This window comes from Oncorhynchus mykiss, chromosome 5 (genome assembly GCF_057628025.1).
Source record: "Oncorhynchus mykiss isolate SJ-2025 chromosome 5, ASM5762802v1, whole genome shotgun sequence".
In the NCBI taxonomy this organism is placed as follows: Eukaryota; Metazoa; Chordata; class Actinopteri; order Salmoniformes; family Salmonidae; genus Oncorhynchus; species Oncorhynchus mykiss.
Genome location: NC_143026.1, coordinates 35,115,120 through 35,140,143, shown reverse-complemented (window position 1 = coordinate 35,140,143; position 25,024 = coordinate 35,115,120). Strand labels below are relative to the sequence as shown.

The 25,024-nt window shown below is 40.1% G+C and overlaps 1 long non-coding RNA gene across 2 annotated transcripts in view; it reads right to left on the bottom strand.

Moving 5' to 3' along the window:
• LOC149983252 (uncharacterized) overlaps positions 1 to 25,024 on the bottom strand; it is a 222,149-nt gene that overhangs the window by 173,068 nt on the left and 24,057 nt on the right. The window contains exon 3 of one of the 2 annotated variants that reach the window (XR_016495996.1): positions 23,387 to 24,590. The exons of the other annotated variant lie outside the window; for it this stretch is intronic. This is a non-coding gene — a long non-coding RNA (uncharacterized LOC149983252). Of the gene's footprint in view, positions 1 to 23,386; positions 24,591 to 25,024 lie in introns of those variants that run through there. 2 annotated transcript variants of the gene reach the window in all.

Sequence of the window (25,024 nt, the reverse complement as noted above, 5' to 3'; positions counted from 1 at the left end):
ATTATACTGTGCACCGAATATGTGAAAGTATCATTTTACACTCAATTTAATTATTTTGTTAAAGTGACTATGACATTTGCAATTATATTTCTTAGACCTGTTATCTATAATTGTTATACACCTAAATTTAGCTAAGCTTTAATATTAACTACATGCACTAGTACACAAACTTCAACATTTGAGGTTTCCTTGTCTCAATACAGTGGAAATGTTATCATAGATCACCCAGGGAGATAATTATAGAGCAAACCTGGGACTATAACTTCACAAGAGTTCTCCAAATGCTCCATGTTAGGAGGGCTAAAGGCTACTCAGTTCAAGTACTGCAATGTCATGTCCTGTGTGTTGTCACTGCAGTTCTTAACTTGAGTCCCCGAGGCCAAATCCTGCCTGATTTACAGTTGCTAATGAAAGTCTACACACCCCTTGCGAGGTCTTCATTATTTTTTACCAATCTACACAACCGACTCCACATTTGTTTTTAAATAATTCATGAATAAAGAATAAAACATTTGGATGTACTGATTGTGTATGTCTTCATACCCCAGAGTTAATACTTGGTGGAAGCACCTTTTGGCTGCCATTACAGCTGTGAATTATTTTAAAGAAGATTCTACCAACCTTGAACAAATCTTAGAGCAATGTAACTACTAAATAGTCAAGGACCTGGTAACAACAATGTAACAAGAAACACCCTGTCAAATAACTACCAGTAATTTTCAATTTGTTTATTTCTACACTGAACAAAAATATAAACGCAACATGTAAAGTGCTGGTCCCAATGTAATGTGTTGGTCCCATGTATCATGAGCTGAAATAAAAAATCCCATAAATTGTCCATATGCACAAAAAGCTTTTTGCGTTTGTTTAGATCCCTGTTAGTGAGTATTTCTCCTTTGCCAAGACAATCCATCCACCTGACAGGTGTGGCATATCAAGAAGCTGATTAAACAGCATGATCATTACACAGCTGCATCTTGTGCTGTAGAAAATAAAAGGCAGCTCTAAAATGCGCAGTTTTGTCACACAACACAATGCCACAATGTCTCAAGTTTTGAGGGAGCGTGCAACTGGCATGCTGAGAGCAGGAAAGTCCACCAGAGCTGTTGCCAGATAATTAAATGTGTCTACCATATGATGCCTCCAACATTGTTTTAGAGAATTTGGCAGTATGTCCAACCGGCCTCACAACCACCGAGCATGTGTAACCACACCAGCCCAAGACCTCCACATCCAGCTTGTTTACCTATGCTATCATCTGAGACCAGCAGCTCGGACAGCTGATGAAATGGTGGTTACACACAAATGAACAATTTCTGCACAATCTGTCAGAAACGTCTCAGGGAAGCTCAACTGTGTGCTCGTCATCCTCACCAGTGTCTTGACCTGACTGCGTCGAAACCGACTTCAGTGGGTAAATGCCCACATTCGATTACCACTGGCACACTGGAGAAGTGTGTTTTTCACGGAAGAATCACGGTTTCAACTGTACTGGGCAGATGGCAGACACACTTGTATGGCGTTGTGTGGGCGAGCGGTTTGCTGATGTCAACATTGTGAACAGAGTGCCCCATGGTGGCGGTGGTATTATGGTATGGGCAGGCATAAGCTACGGACAGCAAATACAATTGCATTTTATCGATGGCAATTTGTATGCTCAGAGATACCGTGATGAGATCCTGAGGCCCATTGTTGTGCCATTCATCTGCCGACATCACCTCATGTTTGAGCATGATAATGCACGGCCCCATTTCACAATGATCTGTACACAATTCCTGGAAGCTGAACATGTCCCAGTTCTTCCATGGCCTGCATACTCACCAGACATTTCACCACCCATTGCACACATTTGGGATGCCCTGGATCGACGTGTATGATAGTGTGTTCCAGTGGGACAACATTCCACACTCCACAATCAACAGCCTGATGAACTCTATGTGAAGGAGATGTGTCACGCTGCATGAGGCAAATGATGGTCACACCAGATACTGACTGGTTTTCTGATCCACACACTTTTTTTTAAAGTATCTGTGACCAACAGATGCATATCTGTATTCCAGCCATGTGAAATCCATAGATTAGGGCTTAATGAATTTATTTAAATTGTCTAACTTCCTTATATGAACTGTAACTCTTTGAAACTGTTGCATGTTGCGTTTATATTTTTGTTCAGTATAATATGGCTCTGATTTATCAATGAAAACATGCATATACTGTACTGTCCCAATAATTTATGGCGCAAGCAGATCACAGAATCTCCACGTACACCAGAATTGTTAGAAATGTATGCACGGGTGATTGATTAGGCCCTAATCTATGGATTTCACATGACTAGGAATACAGATATGCAATACAGACATGCATCTAACGAGCTAAACACTGGCACAATGGCAACACATTTTCCAACTCTGTCAATAAACAAAACTGTCACTTGTGAAACGTTTAGTTAAGAATTTTATTTCACTCTGAGACTTACATTGAACTTTTGCACTTTAAAAACATTTATGAACACAAAAACTTTTGAGAGAGAAATAGCATGCTGCTTTTGTGAGAGGTGAGAGGTCAGTGTGCCATTCCTTGTGAACTCTCACTTGTACAAAATTGCACTAAAAAACTAATGAAACATCTAGTTAACCTTTTTGTTCACTATTTAATGACAGACATTGTATGTTTGAACATTCAAAAGAAGAAAAAGTTATGTTTGTGAACTAAATGTTTCATGAGTTTTATGATGATGTCGTAACGTTTATTAACCGAGTTGGAAAAAATGTAATCCTATAGATCCAGAGCGACTTACATGCATACATTTGAATTTGTACTGGTTCCCCGTGGGAATCAAACCCACAATCCTGGCATTGCAAATGCCATGTCCTGCCAACTGAGCCACACAGGACCACACTATTTCCTTTTTACAAAGCTCTAGAGTTCCGCTGTCCAGTGTCTGTATTCTTTTGCCCATCTTTTATTTTTATTGGTCAGTCTGAGATATGGCCTTTTCTTTGCAACTCTCCCTAGAAGGCCAGCATCCCGGAGTCGCCTCTTCATTGTTGAAGTTGAGACTGGTATTTTGCAGGTACTATTTAATAAAGCTGCCAGTTAAGGACTTGTGAGGCGTCTGTTTCTTATACTAGACACTGTAATGTACTTGTCCTCTAAATCAGTTGTGCACTGGGGCCTCCCACCCCTCTTTATACTCTGGTTAGAGATAGTTTGCGCTGTTCTGTTAAACTCTCTGCGCATGGAACCCGGTAGCGGGCTGAAATTCCACAACATACGGTGATCGCTACATACAGTGCCTTGCGAAAGTATTCGGCCCCCTTGAACTTTGCGACCTTTTGCCACATTTCAGGCTTCAAACATAAAGATATAAAACTGTATTTTTTTGTGAAGAATCAACAACAAGTGGGACACAATCATGAAGTGGAACGACATTTATTGGATATTTCAAACTTTTTTAACAAATCAAAAACTGAAAAATTGGGCGTGCAAAATTATTCAGCCCCCTTAAGTTAATACTTCGTAGCACCACCTTTTGCTGCGATTACAGCTATAAGTCGCTTGGGGTATGTCTCTATCAGTTTTGCACATCGATAGACTGAATTTTTTTCCCATTCCTCCTTGCAAAACAGCTCGAGCTCAGTGAGGTTGGATGGAGAGCATTTGTGAACAGCAGTTTTCAGTTCTTTCCACAGATTCTCGATTGGATTCAGGTCTGGACTTTGACTTGGCCATTCTAACACCTGGACATGTTTATTATTGAACCATTCCATTGTAGATGTTGCTTTATGTTTTGGATCATTGTCTTGTTGGAAGACAAATCTCCGTCCCAGTCTCAGGTCTTTTGCAGACTCCATCAGGTTTTCTTCCAGAATGGTCCTGTATTTGGCTCCATCCATCTTCCCATCAATTTTAACCATCTTCCCTGTCCCTGCTGAAGAAAAGCAGGCCCAAACCATGATGCTGCCACCACCATGTTTGACAGTGGGGATGGTGTGTTCAGGGTGATGAGCTGTGTTGCTTTTACGCCAAACATAACGTTTTGCATTGTTGCCAAAAAGTTCAATTTTGGTTTCATCTGACCAGAGCACCTTCTTCCACATGTTTGGTGTGTCTCCCAGGTGGCTTGTGGCAAACTTTAAACAACACTTTTTATGGATATCTTTAAGAAATGGCTTTCTTCTTGCCACTCTTCCATAAAGGCCAGATCTGTGCAATATATTCGACTGATTGTTGTCCTATGGACAGAGTCTCCCACCTCAGCTGTAGATCTCTGCAGTTCATCCAGAGTGATCATGGGCCTATTGGCTGCATCTCTGATCAGTCTTCTCCTTGTATGAGCTGAAAGTTTAGAGGGACGGCCAGGTCTTGGTAGATTTGCAGTGGTCTGATACTCCTTCCATTTCAATATTATCGCTTGCACAGTGCTCCTTGGGATGTTTAAAGCTTGGGAAATCTTTTTGTATCCAAATCAGGCTTTAAACTTCTTCACAACAGTATCTCGGACTTGCCTGGTGTGTTCCTTGTTCTTCATGATGCTCTCTGCGCTTTTAACGGACCTCTGAGACTATCACAGTGCAGGTGCATTTATACGGAGACTTGATTACACACAGGTGGATTGTATTTATCATCATTAGTCATTTAGGTCAACATTGGATCATTCAGAGATCCTCACTGAACTTCTGGAGAGAGTTTGCTGCACTGAAAGTAAAGGGGCTGAATAATTTTGCACGCCCAATTTTTCAGTTTTTGATTTGTTAAAAAAGTTTGAAATATCCAATAAATGTCGTTCCACTTCATGATTGTGTCCCACTTGTTGTTGATTCTTCACAAAAAAATACAGTTTTTTATCTTTATGTTTGAAGCCTGAAATGTGGCAAAAGGTCGCAAAGTTCAAGGGGGCCGAATACTTTCGCAAGGCACTGTAAATAGTCATATTATACATTCATGAAAATACAAACGTCTCACATGTATCGAAAGCCTAGAATCTTGCTAATCCAACTGCGTTGTCAGATTTTAAAAAGGATTTACTGCGAAAGAATACGATGCGATTATCTGAGGATAGAGCCCCATAAAAAACAACAATTTCAACAAGCACAGGCGTAACAAAACCACAAACTGCATTAAAATAAATTGTTTACCTTTGACGATCTTCATCTGTTTGCAATCCCAATGCTCATTGTTACACAATGAATGATCTTTTGTTTGATAAAATCCATTTTTATAGCCTAACACGAAACATTTTGTGAACCGCTTGTGTCTTGAATTCCGTCTCATTCCATTTTCGACGACACCTTCGAGGGTAAATTACTTTTCCAGTCATGTTTGGTTTCATTGCAATCAACTGGTTTGTTTGTAACACAACCAAACCTGATGGGCCATTTCGCGGGACGTATTGACCAGTGATATGACCACCGTTTCGTTGATTGACTGTATTTTAACCCATTGACCACTGATCGTCTTGAAATCTAGCTGGGTAGATAGCCCATGAGCTAAGGTAAACGGCAATATACAATGGGCGTAAAGAGAGTCATTCGCTATTGAAGTTTTATACCGGAAGGAGCTACTGCATTGTTTGGTAAACGCGCAGATTCAGCTGTTTATTTATCAATCAGCATGGCGACTAGTCAGAGAAAGCTAAATCGAAGTCTAGATATACAGGTGTACACACGATTTTAGAAGAAACTGATCGGAAAAGTGAGACAGAGATTGTTGTAGGACGATTCATTTAGCGATTCCCAAGTGGAGGAATATTTTTTTGAACGGAGAGGACATGTTTTGGACTGGTAAGTTCTTCTCATGCTAATGCCCTTGTTTGTAAGTAATAATCTAAAATATTATTGGTGATTTTTTTTTATTTTAGAAGCAATATATAAAAAATGTAATGTAAATTAAATGTGAGATGCATTTGTCTGCCGCCCCACCCCAACCCACATGAAATAGCCTATTTGAGGCTGTTGAGGGGAGGGCAGGCCCATAACAATGGCCGAAGTGAAATGGAGACAGTAGATACAGCTTGTCTGTCATAATATAAGAGACAGTAGATCTAGCTGAAATGTCATAATATAAAAAGAGACAGTAGATCTAGCAGGTTTATAATAATATATTCAACCTTATGTTTCCTGTACTCTATATACAGTTTATTATACCTGTTGATACTCACTTTACAGCAGAAAGAGACTGCTATGGCACCTGGCATCAGCAGCACAATATTGCGTAGAGCTTTGGCAAACTGGGTGGGGTTATATCCTTCCTGTTTGGCCCTGTCCGGGGGTCTCATCGGATGGGGCCACAGCGTCTCCTGACCCCTCCTGTCTCAGCCTCCAGTATTTATGCTGCAGTAGTTTGTGTCGGGGGGCTAGGGTCATTTTGTTATATCTGGAGTACTTCTTCTGTCTAATCCGGTGTCCTGTGTGAATTTAAGTATGCTCTCTCTAATTCTCTCTTTCTCTCTCTCGGAGGACCTGAGCCCTAGGACCATGCGTTAGGACTACTTGGCATGATGACTCCTTGCTGTCTCCAGTCCACCTGGCCTTGCTGCTGTTCCAGTTTCAACTGTTCTGCCTGCACCTAAACTGTTCATATTTACTCTATAGGTGCTGTCCTGTTGCATCCTCTACAACTATTGTGATTATTATTATTTGACCATGCTGGTCATCTATGAACGTTTGAAAATCTTGGCTATGTTCTGTTATTATCTCCACCCGGCACAGCCAGAAGAGTACTGGCCACCCCTCATAGCCTGGTTCCTATCTAGGTTTCTTCTTAGGTTTTGGCCTTTCTAGTGAGTTTTTTCTAGCCACCGTGCTTCTACACCTATATTGCTTTCTGTTTGGGGTTTTAGGCTGGGTTTCTGTACAGCACTTTGAGATATTAGCTGATGTACGAAGGGCTATATAAATACATTTGATTTGATAGAGGACTGAGTGTCTTCCAAATATTGAAAGTGTGTAAATAGTTACCCATGTTATTTTGTAAATGTATATATTTTTTTCTTCATATTTGTATTTCCATATTTTTTTCTCCATTTTTTGGGGGGTGCGTGTTAGAATACCATTTTGGCATTTTGTATATACGTAGTTATTTGTTTCAAAATGTATACCTTCACCAATTTGGGCTCTTGGGTACGTTTGGGCTACTTGTGTGGGACACTTGGGTGACTTCATGATAAACGTCATGTGGCACTCTCATTTTGGAAGTTATCATTCTGAAACTTTGCACAAGTACTGCTGCCCTCTGATATTTTTCACTGAAAAATTCCCCATCATCCTATCTGAATGTTTATTTTATCTTGTTCATTTTAAAGATGATGATACAACAATACAAAAAAAACGTATGTTTTTTTTCATTGTATTATCTAAACCAGATCTATTGGGTTATTTTCTCCTACATTCAATTCACATTTACACAAACTTCACAGTGTTTTCTTTCAAATGGTACCAATAATATGCATATGCTTGCTTCTGGGCCAGAGCTACAGGCAGTTAGATTTGGGTATGTCTTCAGGCGGAAATTGAAAAAAGTAGGGTAGCTCTAAGAGGTTTTAATCAAAACAACAGTTTTCAGCTGTACTAACATAATTGCAAAATAGTTTTCTAATGATCAATTAGCCTTTTAAAATGATAAACTTGGAATAGCTAACACAACCTGGCATTGGAACACAGGAGTGATGGTTGCTGATAATGGGCCTCTGTACGCCTATGTAGATATTTGTCACGTGTGGTCCCTCTCCAGCCTCTAGGTCACCAAGCTGCTCATTATGGCACACACCTGTCACCATCGTTACGCGCTCCTGTGCGTCATCAGACTCACCTGGACTTCCCTGATCACTTCACTGAGTACTTTTCCAATATATGTCACTCCCTTTGGTTCCTTCCTCAGGCGTCATTGTTTCTGTTTCAGTTTTATGTCTGTGTGCTGGTATTGTTTTTTGTTGTTGTATTATGTTCCATTTTGTTTTTTAAACACTCACTCCCTGAACTTGTTTCCCGACTCTCAGCGCACATCATTACAATATTCCATAAAAAATCAGCCATTTCCAGCTACAACAGTCATTTACAACATTAACAATGTCTACACTGTATTTCTGATCAATTTGATGCTATTTTATTGGGCAAAAAAATGTAGGTGACCCCAAACTTCTGAACGATAGTGTGTGTATATGTGTATATATATATATATATATATATATATATATATATATATATATATATATATATATATATATATATACATACACTGCTCAAAAAATTAAAGGGAACACTAAAATAACACATCCTAGATCTGAATGCATGAAATATTCTTATTAAATACTTTTTTCTTTACATAGTTGAATGTGCTGACAACAAAATCACACAAAAATGATCAATGGAAATCAAATGTATCAACCCATGGAGGTCTGGATTTGGAGTCACACTCAAAATTAAAGTGGAAAACCACACTGCAGGCTGATCCAACTTTGATGTAATGTCCTTAAAACAAGTCAAAATGAGGCTAGGTAGTGTGTGTGGCCTCCACGTGCCTATATGACCTCCATACAACACCTGGGCATGCTCCTGATGAGGTGGCGGATGGTCTCCTGAGGGATCTACTCCCAGACCTGGACTAAAGCATCCGCCAACTCCTGGACAGTCTGTGGTGCAACGTGGTGTTGGTGGATGGAGCGAGACATGATGTCACAGATGTGCTCAATTGGATTCAGGTCTGGGGAACGGGCGGGCCAGTCCCTAGCATCAATGCCTTCCTCTTGCAGGAACTGCTGACACACTCCAGCCACATGAGGTCTAGCATTGTCTTGCACTAGGAGGAACCCAGGGCCAACCTCACCAGCACATGGTCTCACAAGGGGTCTGAGGATCTCATCTCGGTACCTAATGGCAGTCAGGCTACCTCTGGCGAGCACATGGAGGGCTGTGCAGCCCCCCAAAGACAGGCCACCCCACACCATGACTGACCCACCGCCAAACCGGTCATGCTGGAGGATGTTGCAGGCAGCAGAACCTTCTCCACGGCGTCTCCAGACTCTGTCATGTCTGTCACATGTGCTCAGTGTGAACCTGCTTTCATCTGTGAAGAGCACAGGGCGGCAGTGACAAATTTGCCAATCTTGGTGTTCTCTGGCAAATGCCAAACATCCTGCACGGTGTTGGGCTGTAAGCACAACCCCCACCTGTGGACATACCACCCTCATGGAGTCTGTCTCTGATCGTTTGAGCAGACACATGCACATTTGTGGCCTGCTGGAGGTCATTTTGCAGGGCTCTGGCAGTGCTCCTCCTGCTCCTCCTTGCACAAAGGCGGAGGTAGCGGTCCTGCTGCTGGGTTGTTGCCCTCCTACGGCCTCCTCCACGTCTCCTGATGTACTGGCCTGTCTCCTGGTAGCGCCTCCATGCTCTGGACACTACGCTGACAGACACAGCAAACCTTCTTGCCACAGCTCACATTGATGTGCCATCCTGGATGAGCTGAGCCACTTGTGTGGGTTGTAGACTCCGTCTCATATTACCACTAGAGTGAAAGCACCGCCAGCATTCAAAAGTGACCAAAACATTAGCCAGGAAGCATAGGAACTGAGAAGTGGTCTGTGGTCACCACCTGCAGAACCACTCCTTTATTGGGGGTGTCTTGCTAATTGCCTATCATTTCCACCTGTTGTCTATTCCATTTGCACAACAGCATGTGAAATTTATTGTCATTCAGTGTTTCTTCTTAAGTAGACAGTTTGATTTCACAGAAGTGTGATTGTCTTGGAGTTACATTGTGTTGTTTTGAGCAGTGTATATTTAAAAAATGCCTTATTAATGTAAGTATTCAGACCCTTTGCTATGAGACTCTAAGTTGAGCGCAGGTGCATCCTGCTTCCATTGATCATCCTTGAGATGTTTCTAGAACTTGATTGTGGTCCACCAGTGGCAAATTATATTGATTTGACATGATTTGGAAAGGCACACACCTGTCTATATAAGGTCACACAGTTGACAGTGCATGTCAGAGCAAAATTTTTGTCAAGGCACAGATCTGGAGAAGAGTACAAAAACATTTCTGCAGCATTGAAGGTTCCCAAGAACACACTGGCCTCCATCATTCTTAAATGGAAGAAGTTTGGAACCAACAAGACTCTTCAGAGAGCTGGTCGCCCAGCCAATCTGAGCAATCAAGGGAGAAGGGCCTTGGTCAGCATTCCTATGTGGAGATTGGAGAACCTTCCAGAAGTACAACCATCTCTGCAGCACTCCACCAATCAGGCCTTTATGGTAGAGTGGCCAGACAGAAGCCACTCCTCAGTAAAAGACACATGACAGCCCACTTGGAGTTTGCCAAAAGGCACCTAAAGACTCTCCAACCATGTGAAACAAGATTTTCTGGTGTGATGAAACCAAGGTTGAACTGTACATGTATATGACATTTGTGGTGCTACAATTAATGAAGCTTTGAATTTTGTATTCTTTACCGGTTCTCGTGTGGTAAAAAAAATGTTACTATTGGTCGTACTGTCACAGTGGACAATGGCCACACTTGTAATTGCATTGGGCGGGCCTGGGAATCTAGTGTCAGCTTCTTGGGTAGCTGCATGCTGTGTGTTACGGAATCGGCTAGATTTCGTGCAAGGCGAAAACAAATGCGAGGGCAATGTCATCGATTTTGATAATTTTTGAGGATGATCCAGTGTTTTAATGTAGTGGATTTTACGCGTTATGGCAGTGGGCTTTACTCCGTGGAAAAACAGAAATGTGTTATCTCTATGATGGCTTTATTTGTCCTATAGCATAGTACATATCTACGGTAAGTCATTATTAGTCATAGTAGATAATAATGTTTGCAATTCTAATTGAAAGGCCCAATCACAGAACAGCTGTGTCTGTTATTCTATTAATTCCAGAGATTGCTTGTCCAAACAATGTGTAGGAACATGTTGAAAAAGCTATTACAGCAGTGTTTTCAAAAACGTATTTATCAAAATGACAGGAAATGATTGAATATTAGCCCATTGAAGTGAGTTCCCTTGTTCAGCTGTGTGCACTAATGTACTGCTTTCCTTTCAATTTATTTGTTTGTTAATACGGTACATAAATCTGCTTCTGGAAAATAGGTGAGCCTTCTCAAGACCTTCAGTTCCCTGAGGGACCAGATGATTGATATAGATAAAGGGTAATGGGCAGCCAGGGTTGGGTAGGTTACTTTCTAAATGTAATCCGTTACAGTTACTAGTTAGTTACCTGTCAAATTGTAATCAGTAAAGTAACTTTTTGATTAACGTAATCTGGATACTTTCTGTAACTTTATCACTTTTCTCTTAAGGGGAATTAGAAGACGACAAACATGATCCATAAAATGCATTTGGTGTGTCATAATAGTGGTCTCTGACTTGTGGTCAGACTCGCTCAGGTGGAACCAATTTAATGCAATTAAGATGCACTATGCAGAAATCACAAAAATTGGAATGGTTTGTCTAATTTCAATTTACTGTGTAGAGAATAATTGTACCATCTACACCGCTGTGAAATATATTTCCATAACCCAAAAATATTGTATAGTCAGCTGTTTGAAGCTGGTGAACAAAACCGAAAGTAAACTACACAAAAACTAAACTCCAGAACGGGAAGCATATAAATAGCACACTTTATTTTAAGAATCTGAAATATCAGAATAATAGTAGAGAGAATGATTTATTTCAGCTTTTATTTCTTTCATCACATTCTCAGTGGGTCAAAAGTTTACATATAATCAATCATAATTTGGTAGCATTGCCTTTAAATTGTTTAATTTGGGTCAAACGTTTCCGGGTAGCCTTCCACAAGCTTCCCACAATAAGTTCGGAGAATTTTGGCCCATTCCTCCTGACAGAGTTTGTGTACCTGAATCAGATTTGTAGGCCTCCTTGCTCGAAAAATTATTTTTCAGTTCGGCCAACAAATATTATATGGCAAAGAGGTCAGGGTTTTGTGATGGCCACTCCAATACCTTGACTTTATGTCCTTAAGCCATTTTGTCACAACTTTGGAAGTATGCTTGGGGTCATTATCCATTTGGAAGACCCATTTGCAACCAAGCTTTAACTTCCTGACTGATGTCTTGAGATGTTGCTTCAATATATCCACATAATTTTCTTCCCTCATGATGCCATCTATTTTGTGAAGGGCACCAGTCTCTCCTGCAGCAAACCACCCCCACATGATGCTGCCACCCCTGTGCTTCATGGTTGGGATGGTGTTCTTCGGCTTGCAAGCATCCCCCTTTTTCCTCCAAACATAACGATGGTCATTATGGCCATCGTTATGTTAACAGTTCAATTTTTGTTTCATCAGACCAGAGGACATTCAGAGGACATTTGTATGTAAACTTCTGTCCCACTGGAATTATGATACAGTGAATAATACGTTAAATAATCTGTCTGTAAACTATTGTTGGAAAAATAACTTGTGTCATGTACAAAGTAGATGTCCTAACCGACTTGCCAAAACTATTTTTTGTTGTGTGGAGTGGTTTAATTTTTTTTTTAATGACTCCAACCTAAGTGTATGTAAACCTTGGACTTCAACTGTTCGTATGAGAACCGTTAGGAAAACCATTTAGAAAAGTGAGGTACAGTATATCTGTCTGGTTTTGTACAGGGCTCAAAACAGGCACTGGCAAGTACAGATTTAAGATCTTTATTTGACCAGTTTCTCACAGCAGAAAAAAAATCCTGCAGCAAAAGGAATTATTAATTATTGTGTGGATTATAATAAATGTACATTTTTAGTTAGGGAAAATCAAGTAAAAAAGTTTGCATTGTCCTGCAACAACTGGGTGGTCAAATTCTTTACTGTAGCAAAAGATACTTATGAAAGGGAATAGTTTTACGATTAAATATACATACAATATTACTTGGAATCAGTAATAATACACATTTTATGAACCACAACTTTTTAGGCAAGATGCTCAATGTATGACTGAGACCTAATATTCAGAATAAGAGAGTTGTTTCCCACAACATATTATGGCAGGGACCATCAACTAGATTCAGCTGTGGGCAGATTTGTTCTTTAACAGATGGTCGGGGGGCCGGAACATAATTATAAACAATTTGTAGACTGCGAATTAGACACAAGAAGCCCAAAGAGATATGTTTGACTAAAACATCATCATTTCTAACCTTGCTTACATTTATATATGACCACCTGTCTCTCCATTAGGTGTGGGAATACTTGAGAACAGACTTCTTCAATTAAAATAACTTGGAGATGATTTCCTGGTGTTTTATAGTATTTTATGTCCATTTATGAAAAAGAAAACAAATATCATTATAATTTTTTGCTCAGAAAACTTGGCATGCCAAATAAAATCCCCCGTGGGCCAAATTCTGCCCTACGAGCCACCAGTTGGGGAACCCTATGCTATAGATACATTGGTGTTGACACCTTGAGGAGGTGGCTGAGGTGATGACTGGACCTGGTAATTGGGCCTGTGCATTCCAGTAGTAAAGTGCTGCTGTAAGCAGAAGGGTGAGAGCGTGTGGGTAGAGGAGCTGTACTAGAATTTAAAAGATGGGTCGAACTCCAAATGAATAGATAGACTTCACAGGCGGGCCGAGGAATTTGACAGTCAGCACTTCAGACTAGTGTGCTTGTTAAAAGTAGCATTAAGCTTAGATCCAGATATGGAGATGAGGAGCATGGTATATTCAGACTCATTCACCTTGGCAGTGTGTGGGTGGATAGTGTCAGTTATGTCATATTTTCATATGTTCTCTGGTCTTATTGCAATGTTGAGGCATTAGTAATAATTCAAACTAAGCCTAAGCAAATTAATAAATGTAATATCGCTTCTCTATTTAGAATTATAATCCATATCAGCAGGATACCTTATCCTGTCTACGATACTGGTTCCCAATTGGGAATCAACCCTCCCACGTGCAGCTGGAACGGTGGCGCATGGAACGCAAAAATATTCTTAAAAATATTTAACCTCCACACATTAACAAGTCCAATAGCTCAAATGAAAGATAAACATCTTGTTCATTTAGCCAGCAAGTCAGATTTCTAAAATGTTTTACGGCGAAAACATAGCACATATATATGTAAAACCACCACCAGACACAGCTCATTTCAATAGCCAAAACATGCAATCAACAAACGCAGGATTAAAAAATAAATCGCTCACTAACCTTTTGAAAATCTTCATCAGATGACAGTAATATGACATATTACACAGTACATATTTTTTTTTTTCAATAATATGCCATTTATATCCATAAATGTCCATTTACAGTGAGTTCACCTTCAGAAATTACTCAAAAACGCCCGCAGGAAATCTATGTAGCGCGGCAAGATAACGTAAAATAGACATCATAAACTTTGACTAAATATACATGTTCTACATATAGTTAGAAAGATACACTGCTTCTTTATGCAACCGCTGTGTTAGATTTATTTTTAACGTTACAGAAATCGCACACTATTCCATATTGTGAGACAGCGCTCAGTTCCAAGCTACATTTCCACGTAATGTTGGAGTCAACAGAAACACAGATTTAAGCATAAATATTCCCTTACCTTCGATGGTCTTCGTTCAGAATGTTCTGGAAGGCTTCATACTTACCCAATACATCGTTTGGTTTCAAGTCTTGCGTCTTTGTATTAGCTACTGCTAATAACATCAGCTGAAATGCACCCAAAACGTCCTCTGGTCCGGATAAGTTGCGCATCAAAACTTCAAAATTACACATTATATGTCGACTAAACAGGTCAAACTAAGTGCAGAAGCAAGCTTTATGATGTTTTAGACGTGCAAAACAAACTTCAATTCAATCGCCCATCGTCTGCCCTTCTCTTCAGTGCTGGAAACAAAGGAATGACTGTGACCAATTCGCGCCCATACGCACAGCCTATTCTCTCGTGGCACGCACTAATTTCACTCCCATAGGGTCAATTCTCGCGCGATTTGAACGGTTTGAAGCTCTAATGAAAGAGGACATCTAGCGGAAGAGATAGAAAGTGTCCCCAGAATCATAGCTGGTTGGGAGGGGTGGGGGCATGACGTCAAAGTTGCTCCAACTTTCATGGCCACAGAAACTAGTTTGGAAGAATGCCTGCCCTGTGAGTTCTGCTATACTTACAGACATAATTCCAAAGGTTTTAGAATCTTTAGAGTGTTTTCTATCCAATAATAATTTTTATTTGCATATATTAACAATTTTTGAAAGATTTTTTTTCCAGTTTACTAGGGGTACCCAATCTCTCCAAAGGGGGCGTATATCTGCCATATCCTCAACAGGTTATTATAGTGAGATTTACATTATATTGATTGTCATAACAAGGTCCCACTTAGGAAACCCACTAGAAGCTTACTGTCTCCTTCATACGTCTAGACAAGCATTTTCTAGCTGAGAGCCTTCTGCACAGTAGCTGACTCCCTGACAACATAAAATGAATGGGAATTTAAAGACATGCTCCGGAACTTTGGCGACCAGTACGTTTTTTTTTTAAATCTCCTACTTTGAGCTGGATGTGTGAATGTATAGTTTATACATGCGTAATCTATAAGAAAAATCACTTTCTTACCTCAATTAGCCATGTGATCCCTAATTTGAATGAGAAGCTGTGCGGAACCATTTTCCCTACATTTCCCCTCACGTGGGCCAGCCCCCTAGCATTTCAAGTTCTATCCAATGAGCGAGAGAGAGAGAGATCCACTCAGTATATTTTTCTCAGACCTAAAAAATGGTCTCCTGATGTGGTTTAAGGATTGTTGTAGACTTAGAACATCACATTTTAGTATTTTCTTTGTATTTTTCCCCTCACCAGATAATTTAAAACTTAACTTCTTGTTGAAAGTTATTCTTGAAAAGGGACAAGCTAACAAATGAACAACATTCTCTTCGATAACACCTGCTGCAGCCGCTGCAAACTAGCCTACAACTAAAGCTAGCTAGCTAGACAGTGGGACAACTACTGCTCGCTATTACACAGTGGCCTGTTAGCCTTCGAGAAGGCAGAAGTTTCCATACATTTTTGTAAAAATGATCACACCCATTACAATTCAATGTGATTGGTTGATGCCTTTTTTTCTCTTCAGTGTTAACCCTTTCCTTTCTAACAAAAACTGATAAGATTAAATCAGAACATTATTGGAAATAATATAATTATGTAAGTATTATTATTTGCGTTGTTTTTTATAAATCCTCAGCCTTTCTCTGAAACCCACTGTGTTTGGGTTAGTAATCATTTGTAGAGTGGCTCTATTTGCCTTCAGAATGCATTTCCTTCACCATTCTGAATGTTTAAAGAATACATATGTTCATCTAAAATATGATCACATAAATAATGAACATTTTGAACTCTTATTATGTTGGTGTTTTGACAAAACTACAATCATGGTCTTGAATTGGACTTGCATTTTTCTGGTCTTAGTCTTGACTCGGTCTCGTTCCCCTCGCCCCCCTCCCGGTCTCGGTCTTGACTCGGTCTTGCCCACCCTCCGGTCTTGGTCTTGGCTCGGACTCGATTCGCTCCAGTCTTGAATCGGTCTCACTTTAGATGGTCTTTCTTAACACAACACTGCACATATGTGACGTAGTCTGCAATTTTTGACCACTTTTGGCTCGTGGGGGCTACTTTTATAACTACTGGCTAAGAAGTATACAAAAGTATCCTAGAATCTCTTTAATAGTTTCTAATGGGGACTGCATTTGCATGGTTGAATTCCACACAAGCTGTTCGGCTGCTCAAAACCACAATCTCACAACCCCCTCTCCCCTCTTTATACATTTACAAGGTTGACACATTCACTGGAGTTGGTTGAAGTGTTTCAAAGGCCTCGTGGAAACCAGGCTTTATGATTGGGCCATATCTGTCAGCTTTTTAAAAAGGGTTGCTCTCTAAATGTATTTTTTTAATCAAGAGAAATAGTTTTTGACCTTTTCAAAGGGGCTGAATAGGATTTTGTATAATGTTCGTTGCTTTTCCATTATCATTATGAAGAGAAATCTGTTCAATATCGCAGTCTCACATTATAAGATGGTGGAACTGTTACCCCATACTCCTAGTCAATGGGCCCTTTTTATTATCTTAGTTGGTCCATATTTGAAGGAATGATGGTCAATTAACCGTTTAATTAGGTGACAAGGTCAGATTCACAAGTAAATAATATGTTTAATCCCAGTAAATAGCAGTTGCAATAGCAGCATATGTATCCTCTAATTGAGGAACAAGCAAGGACAAGCAAACTGTATAATTACTCTGACTTGGTTAATGATTCAAAGTGCCTACCAACGGAACCATGGCAAAATGAAGGCTTTCATGTGAGTTGACAACACATTTAAGTAATATTTTTATAATGTATTTTGTCGGGGGGTGGGGGAGGTAATGTATTCATTCAATTACAGACGATTATGGCAACAGTAGGACTACTTTACTTAACTTTTCCAACAAACTGATATCTGAAATAGCAAATACATATAAGTAGATCTGCCTTTGAGTCACCCTTCAACTGATCATGTCTTTCTCTTCTTTATGACTCACTTCTCTATAGTGCAAAGAGCCAGAATGCAGTCTAAATACAGGCTTTAGTCCTGGTGACGTGTGCTGACACGGGGTGAGATGATTCACCTTATGGGAGTGAAGATGCCTAGAGTTCAAGCTGTCATGGTGGAGTGTATTGAACCAGTAGTTACACTGTTAGCTACTAATTAGTAAAATAATACTTATCTATTTCTTTATTTTCATTCTCTTTTCATAATTTTGATTAGATACATATGTTTATGCATCTGTAAAACCAAATATAAAACATGGTATGTATATTTACTCTTTTGAAATTATAATGGAGTATGTGTACTTTCTCTTTTCACACACACTACAGAGTCAGACTCCATCTATGATACATTCAAAGAGAAATCTGCAGCTACAACAGGAATTACAATAAATAAGCTGGACAATGCTGTGAAATTTAACACAGCTACAGTATGTTCTTAATCAACAGATTCTGACGGGATCATAAGTCAATAGCAGCACCAACACTCACCTCACCTTCTCCCCTTTTCTGAGACCTAGACCACAGTCCAATTTCATGCTATTGACTGCTGTTGACACAATATACTCCAGTTGATCCATGTTGTGTTTGTGTGTGTGTGTGTGTGTGTGTGTGTGTGTGTGTGTGTGTGTGTGTGTGTGTGTGTGTGTGTGTGTGTGTGTGTGTGTGTGTGTGTGTGTGTGTACAGCACAACTATTCCTCCGGCACACATTTGCCCGCATGAAGCCTTTACACTCAATAATATGATTCTCATGTGACCTGAGTTCCAAGCACTCTGCACTTAGTAAATAAGATGTCACAGTAAGATAAATATGAGCCGGCAATTCTGCTTTCCATTTGTGTAAACAGGGAGTGTGAATGAAAGCTGTGCAAGCTTTGATGTGAGCCTCTCTCTAACTGCTGCTGTTGAATAACAGTAAGACGTACCTAAGGTCATAAAGGAAATACCAAGTATTAGTCAAAACTCCAATAAATAACCTACCTTCTTTGAAGGATATAATGTTGGCTAGCTACAGAAGGCTAGCTATAGTTTGGGGGCTTTCTGTAAGCAGTTATTTTTCAGTTAATCATTTTTTCACTAATTGGTCTTTCACCAATCAGATCAGCTTTGAAAAAATCTGATGTGAAAAGATCTGATCCCAGATTCACAAAACACTTATTACACAAAAACGTAAGAAGATCTTAAGATTTCATGATTTCATGATTTTCTTACAAACCAGGGATAGGAAGTCCAGGGGGGGCAGGAGAGGGACAGGGGGAACATGTAGCAGCTGGGGGTAGAAGCTATTGGCCAGCCTGACAGTTTTTGCCATGATGCTCCTACTGTATACTTCCCGCATCTGAGTGATGGAAGAAGGTAGAACAGGCAGTGGCTCGGATGGCTGAGGTCCTTGATGATTTTCTAGGCCTTCCTGCTACTCCTGGTATTGTAGGTGTCCTGTAAGACAGGCAGTGAGCACCCAATGGTGCGTTCGGCTAAGCGTACCACCCTCTGTAGAGCATTGCGGTCCGCGGCAGTGGAGTTGCTGTACCAGGCTGTGATGCAACCCGACAGTATGCTCTTGATGGTACTCCTGTAGAACACTCTGAGGGCCCTTGGGGACAGGTCAAATTTATTTAATCTTCTGAGGCTGAAGAGTCGCTGCCGTGCCTTCTTCAGCACAGTGTCCGTGTGGGTAGACCATTCCAGCTCCTCTGAGATGTGTACGCAGAGGAACTTTACGTTTTTGACCATCTCCACTAGGTATGCTAGCATGCTAGTAGATATACATAGACATAGACTAATTGCGCTAATGCTAGTTAGCTTTACACAGAGACACAAAGACATAAAAATGTTAATTTGACCTTTTGAGGAATATCAGCTTTGCTTAACCTTCTTTGTAAGTCTATAGTTAATGGCAGTTAAGAAGACATTTCTTCTCAAGAAGTTTTGTGAATCCAGGCCTTGATGTGAATTGTCAAAAGACCAATAAGTGGGAAAAATGTATCAACATTTGGCTAACTGTGTAGACGCAGCCTCAGATGTGCCAGCTTATGTGACAACTGCCATCTCACATCTCCAATAGTCACAAATGTAACTTTTGAAATGGTCATTTCACAGGCTTAATCTAAGTAGGCCTACCTTTGCTTTATGTGACACTGTTGCTCTGGGACTTAATTATTGGTGTCAAATTCAAAGCCATACATTCTCTGAGGCTTAATAATGCAGGAGATTGTACGTATCTCTTCTGCAACAATGACTCAAATCAAATGTGAACCATAAATAGCTGTCAGTGGAAGGTGTGGATTAGGATAATCCTACATTTATTTTCTTCTAAATCGGATGTGTGATTGTGCGGCCATCAAAAATACTTTGACATGATCACATGCTGGGTTTAATACACTCTAGGCTTAAAGACATTGGTCCTTTCATGTGTCACAAATTACATTGGCCATGTCCAAATACCCATACTAGTGTATGATATACTGAAATTGCATACTATGTACTCATCGTCACGTACTATTTAGCCTGTACCATTTACCCATCTATTGCAGGATAAATCAATGTTAAAGTTTACATAGCTGGCCATATTTGGATGTTAAATTACTTTATGGGTTGGTTATGTAGGCATCTTCTAACCCATCGCTTTCTACTACAATAATACGATTAAATTATATCTTTACATTAAAAACCAAAGTCTATTAGAATTCCAGTTGTTCAAATAAGTGTTATACCCCTTGGTATTCAAGAATAGGACTTGGAAATATGGAGGTATAGATTAGCCAAATTGTTTTACCTGAGTATAACCCCAAGACTAAGGACTTATTAGCCAGCCCTACTCTGTTGATTATGATTTTGTTGTCATGGAGGACTGATTGGACTGATTCGAGTTAAAAAAATGTATGCATGCGCTCAGAGAATGGCATGCTTTAAGCACTACTGAAAAGTGCTGTTTACACGTGAAAAATGAATGCCATATGCTGCATTTGCTATAGGCCTATTGTTTACCTTTTTGTTGGTGACACTTTGATATCTTGATAATATGCAGCTGTTAAAAGAGCAAATCCACAAATGAAACAAAACGATATCAAAACGGTTCCATCGCCTCTGTTTTGGTATAAAGGTGAGGGATGAGCCTGGAGAAATGTAAGCTATGGATGAAAGGACTGACCCTCCATGATAACAAAGGAATTGTTTTAACCATGCCATGAGGCTATAAAGTGTTTGTTTACATTTGCAATGTTTACAAACACTGGAGAAAAACAAGATCATATTTGGGGTTTTCAAATGGATGTAGCAACTACAGATTGTCCCTTTAAGTCTATCAAAAGTATGTGAGTTTGAGCATGTGTCCATTAGGCCTATGGATTTATTTTATCAGCATTAATTAGATCATTAAAAAGCCCCAATTTTATTACATAGGCTGGGATCTGCTGTTGCAAGAGTGCATTTTTCACTGGCCGTACACTGGTTTCAAAAACAATGATTGATAGGCAGCTTAAACTTCTTGAATTCAACCATTATTAGGTTCAAATGCACATGTAGTTTTTTTTGTCTCATTTACAACAGTACCCTGAGGACAACAATACAACAAATCATAACAAAAATGCAATAAACTACAAATGACAGAATCAACAATACAGCTTCAAACACCACAAATACAATTATTATTTACGTTAAAATGTCATTAGATTCATCCTAAACTGCCCTAGAGGCACCGGAGAGTCAAGATGTAGGGAGTTTTGTAGGCTATTCTAAAACTGCAGGGCTCTAAAACTGAAGGTGGATTTATCTAGATCAGTACATACTAGTGGAAGCTCGAGAGTTAACCATTCCCGTGAACAGGTTTGGTATCTCATATGTTTTCATTTTAACAGTGAAGTGAGGTAGGTCGGAAGCTTGTGAAGTAGAACTTTGTAAACAAAAAGGGAGTATTGAAGGGATTTGTGGGACTTTAATGAGGACCAGCCAACCTTTTGATACAGGATGCAGTGATGTGTATTAAAACTGTCACCTGTGATAAAGCGAAGGGCGCTGTGGTAGACGGCATCCAAAGGTTTAAGAGTAGTGGCTGCTTCATTCCGATAAATGGTGTCACCATTGTCAAGAACTGGCAGGAAATGTTACTGTACATTCTGATTCCTGCTGTTTAGGAAGAGGCATGATCTATTTCTAAAAAAGAAGCCTACTTTAAATCTCAGCTTCTTAACTAGTTCATCCATATGTTTTTTTAAAGGTCAAATTACAGTATGTCTAAGTCTGAAACCAGACTAGTACACATTAGGAATATAGTGATTCTATAGTGATTCTAATATTTTTGCAAGGCAAAATAGTTTAGGAATTGGGCGAAAGTTATCAAGGTCAGAAGGATCCCCACATTTGTAAAGGGGGAGGACATGCACCGCTTTCAATATCTTTGTGATAGCACCAGAAGCAATTGTTTAAAAAAATGTGGATCAAAGGTTCTACAATTTCTGAATGTGCAGACACATTCAGAAATCAAAAGATTGTATAGTATAAAAGCTCTGACGAAGGCCAAGTGAACAAGAAAAAATGTTCAAGGGGAAAACAGAAATTCAAAAAGACTTCTGTTTTCTAAGATGTAGCCTACGATGCATTACTCGTGATCATTTTAAGGAGAACAGAAACTACTTAGTCTGAATTTGAACACTAGTAGTCTAGCTTTGTTGTTTGGCTACTTGAAGAGAACTAGGTCACATCACTCACAGTCTACCTCTTCCAAAATAATTGTGGCGTGCATCGAAATCTACTAGATGAAGATCCACAATGAGTATAACATTTGGGCATTAAAACCATGCTTGATTTTTGAAAATTAACATACCATAAAATATTATATTTTCGCATACTTAAAATGCATAATGCGAGATTGAGTTGTTTCCTGCTTTTCGGTGACTTCGGGAGTGCATCCCCATATCTAATTGATCAGCTGTTGTCAAAGCCGAAAATGAGACTGACATCAGGGAATTTAAAGTATATTTCACGTGTGCTCCCTCTATGGCCTCTAGGTCACCAGGCTGCTGATTATTGCGCAGACTTGTCACCATCGTCACACGCATCAGCGCCTCATGAAACTCACCTGGACTCCATCACCTCCTTAATTACCTGCCCTATGTATGTCACTCCATTTGGTTCCTTCCCCAGGCGTTATTGTTTCTGTTTCAGTTTCCTGTCTGTGCGTTGTTCGTGTTTCTTGTTTTGTATTATGTTTTGTTCATTTATTATATTATTCACTCCCTGAACTTGGTTCCCGACTCCCAGCACACACGTTACAGTATACTTGATTTTCGAAATGTCGCATACTATTAAACATTCTCTTTTCGCATACTTAAACGTCCTACTATTTTGGATGCAAGTATGGGTATTCATACATTCATACATCCACTCTTGCTAAACTGGAGACTGCCATTCTACCTTGTATTCATATTATCAGCATGTTTATTATATTACTTATTAGCATATCTTATTTTGCTATCATCCCCTATTTTACAAGTGCCTTTCACTCACGTGTGCTGTGTTAATTGCAATGATTTCCTTTCACTTGGCTTTTTACATTCTCACGTGTGAAATTGAATTGAATGAACCATTTTCTTGCTTTGCACGGTGTGCTATGATTATACAGTTTAGCATGGACTATATTGACTATGAGACAGCTGTTGCCAATCCCTATCGCCTCCCCCCGCCCGAAACGAATTGCTTAATGCCCCAGAACTAGGAACAAAAGGAAATGCACACAACCTTCAACATGCCACCTGACTCCTCGCTGCTCCTTGACCAGTGTCCCTCTCCACTGATTGCCTGTGGGAAAAATACTTTATAGAACTACTAAAGGAAAGTGCTTATTTCTAACATGTGATGTGGGACTCTAATTATTGATCAGTATACACTCTAATTGTTTGTTTATTGTCCTCCTCAACTACAGCCTCAAGGGACCCGCCCGACGCAGCACAGAAGCTGCACTGAAAAAATAAAAAAATCCTCAAGATGAAAAAAGGTCAAAGGCTTCAATAAATTTTGCTTTAAAACAGATTCAAATAAAATGGCACCAAAACATGACCGTATTAGGTTAGACTTAGGACAACACAAATCTGTGTAATAGCCTCTTAAATGTAATCTAAAATACAATCTACATAATCCCCAAAATGAATGATTAAACATGAGGGCCAGACACAATAACTACTATAGTATTGATGCATACTCCAAGAAAGGTTCAAATCTCACCTTTCTGTTAAAAATAGTTATACATTTCTGAGGTATAGACACTTTTGAGGACACAAGCTCAATTACACAGTACAAATATGATAAAAATATGAAATATTTGTTATGATGTAATTCCTATTCAACAAAACTGTATGAATAAGGCTTGAAATGACTATAAGATTTAACCTGTAAAATATATATTTAGTGTTAGAGAAAATTTGCATATTTTCTTGATCAAAACGTCTGCCCCACCAAATCAAATCAAATTAAATGTATTTATATAGCCCTTCGTACATCAGCTGATATCTCAGAGTGCTGTACAGAAACCCAGCCTAAAACCCCAAACAGCAAGCAATGCAGGTGTAGAAGCACGGTGGCTAGGAAAAACTCCCTAGAAAGGCCAAAACCTAGAGAGGAACCAGGCTATGTGGGGTGGCCAGTCCTCTTCTGGCTGTGCCGGGTGGAGATTATAACAGAACATGGCCAAGATGTTCAAATGTTCATAAATGACCAGCATGGTCGAATAATAATAAGGCAGAACAGTTGAAACTGGAGCAGCAGCACGGTCAGGTGGACTGGGGACAGCAAGGAGTCATGTCAGGTATTCCTGGGGCATGGTCCTAGAGCTCAGGTCCTCCGAGAGAGAGAAAGAAAGAGAGAATTAGAGAGAGCATATGTGGGGTGGCCAGTCCTCTTCTGGCTGTGCCGGGTGGAGATTATAACAGAACATGGCCAAGATGTTGAAATGTTCATAAATGACCAGCATGGTCGAATAATAATAAGGCAGAACAGTTGAAACTGGGGCAGCAGCACGGCCAGGTGGACTGGGGACAGCAAGGAGTCATCATGTCAGGTAGTCCTGCGGCATGGTCCTAGGGCTCAGGTCCTCCGAGAGAGAGAAAGAAAGAGAGAAGGAGAGAATTAGAGAACGCACACTTAGATTCACACAGGACACCGAATAGGACAGGAGAAGTACTCCAGATATAACAAACTGACCCTAGCCCCCCGACACATAAACTACTGCAGCATAAATACTGGAGGCTGAGACAGGAGGGGTCAGGAGACACTGTGGCCCCATCCGAGGACACCCCCGGACAGGGCCAAACAGGAAGGATATAACCCCACCCACTTTGCCAAAGCACAGCCCCCACACCACTAGAGGGATATCTTCAACCACCAACTTACCATCCTGAGACAAGGCTGAGTATAGCCCACAAAGACCTCCGCCACGGCACAACCCAAGGGGGGGGGGGGGGGGGGGGGGCGCCAACCCAGACAGGATCACATCAGTGAACCAACCCACTCAGGTGACGCACCCCC